This window comes from Hypomesus nipponensis, chromosome 12 (genome assembly GCF_054491055.1).
Source record: "Hypomesus nipponensis isolate SF chromosome 12, ASM5449105v1, whole genome shotgun sequence".
NCBI lineage: Eukaryota > Metazoa > Chordata > Actinopteri > Osmeriformes > Osmeridae > Hypomesus > Hypomesus nipponensis.
This window is the reverse complement of record NC_140372.1, coordinates 1,285,001-1,287,350: the sequence shown is the minus strand read 5'-3', so window position 1 is coordinate 1,287,350 and position 2,350 is coordinate 1,285,001.

Here is a 2,350-nt window from a genome sequence, read left to right as displayed (position 1 = left end):
AGGCAGGTATAGAGGCAGGCATAGAGGCAGGCAGAGAGGCAGGTACAGAGGCAGGCAGAGGCAGGTAGAGGCAGGAATAGAGGCAGGTACAGAGGCAGGCATAGAGGCAGGTAGAAGCAGGCAGAGAGGCAGGCAGAGAGGCAGGTAGAGGCAGACAAAGAGGCAGGCAGAGAGGCAGCCAGAGAAGCAGGTAGAGAGGCAGGCATAGAGGCAGGTAGAGAGGCAGGCAGAGAGGCAAGTACAGAGGCAGGCATAGAGGCAGGCATAGAGGCAGGCAGAGAGGCAGGCAAATAGGCAGGCAGAGAGGCAGGCAGAGAGGCAGGTAGAGAGGCAGGCAAAGAGGCAGGCAGAGGGTTGAGGCAGGTAGAGGCAGGGTTTCAGAGGGAGCCTGGGGGCCTGTGAGGGCCTAGGGGCATGTAGGTGTATGTCATCTGGCAGAAGGTCAAAGCCAAACCAGGGGCCTCCATTCAAACTGCTGTAGCTGTGAGTACCTTGTCTGTTTTTACCCGTTTGAAGAATAAACCTTTTTTTTTTTTTTTTATACTATGACTGGTTACCTCAGCCACGTTGGTTCCTACCCCCCCCCCCCACACACACCGTAACGTTTGCTCCATGAATTGCACCAAGACGTCCGAAAATCAACATAATGTGTGCTACTTTACTGAAGTGATTATTAATTATTAGCTGCCTTCATAAACCCCACGAGCCTCGTGGTGAATATAGTCTGTACAATACCTCCTGATGGACTGGGATCACCTCACACACGGACAGAAATTAACTTGTGAGAAGATAATACAACAAGCAGTTCTCAGTCTATCAGCCTGGTAATTACTGAGGTGCAGGAGGAGGGCTGAGGCAGTGTGGCTGTGCTTGGCAACACTGGGAGGAGGGAAACCTGTGAAATTGCAGGACCGGGTGCAACCCTTATCTCATCAGTAGCCTTTGTGTGAAGACGTATTCAAGTTGCAAGTCAGCATTTCAAGCGGGCGGGCGGGGGTATCTAGAACTTACCAAACTCAGTCACCCCGATAGCTAACCCCCTACAGTCAGATAAGGTCTACCTTCCTGGATGAAAGTTGACATTTGATTTGATTAATTTTAAGAAATACATAATTGGTGTAAGTCAGTACAAAAAACAAAATTTGTATCATTAAACTCTGGTTGTAAAACAGTGGTCATGGCAACAGTTTGTTATATCAGTTCCCTCCAGATGTCATCTGTGTACAACCCACCATATGGGATGACATCAGTCAGAATCAGAAAGATGTGTGTGTCTGTGTGAACGTGTGTGTGGGCTGAATTTAATAAAACATATGGACATTTCACAAAAGGTTACCCAGAGTAAACTGGGTTGAAAGACATTCTGTTGTGTGGAGGACGTTCTTCCAGATCCTTCCAGTCCACTGATGACAGTCTCACACCTTATAACCTCTCCTAGCATACAGGGTCTGTGTTATAACCTCTCCTAGCATACAGGGTCTGTGTTATAACCTCTCCTAGCATACAGGGTCTGTGTTATAACCTCTCCTAGCATTCAGGGGCTGTGTTACAACCTCTACTAGCATTCAGGGTCTGTGTTATAACCTCTCCTAGCATTCAGGGTCTGTGTTATAACCTCTCCTAGCATTCAGGGGCTGTGTTACAACCTCTACTAGCATTCAGGGTCTGTGTTATAACCTCTCCTAGCATACAGGGTCTGTGTTACAACCTCTCCTAGCGTTCAGGGTCTGTGTTACAACCTCTCCTAGCGTTCAGGGTCTGTGTTACAACCTCTACTAGCATTCAGGGTCTGTGTAACTGAAACTGCAGGGCAACAACAACATCTTAATTGCAACAATAACTATATAGGCCTAAACACATGTTTGTACATACAAAATAACAACTGTACTACAGTCCAATAATATCTCAATTCCTCAACTACAGTCCAACAATAATGTATGGATGTGTGTGGCTTCTTCCCTTGTTAGTGAGAAGCTAAACAGGTGATTTTCATAGACATGTTGCTTTTCAAAATACTAATAATGAAAATAATATAAAAAATAACGACAAACTATTATAATAAATGTACACTATTCTAAAGATACACTATTATAACAACATAGTATAACCATATACTTTTACAGTGTAACTATGTAATATTATATCTATATCATTGTGTAAGTATATATTTTTACAACAACATATTATTATGACTATATACTATTATAAGTATATACTGTTATAACTATATACTATTCAGTTCGTTTTAGATGTAGTTTGTGTGATTTGGTCCAGTCTGCCATGCTCTCTGACTCCACCAGGTTATTACCATGGCTTACAGCGCCATCTAGTGGTCACAAGAGGATACCTC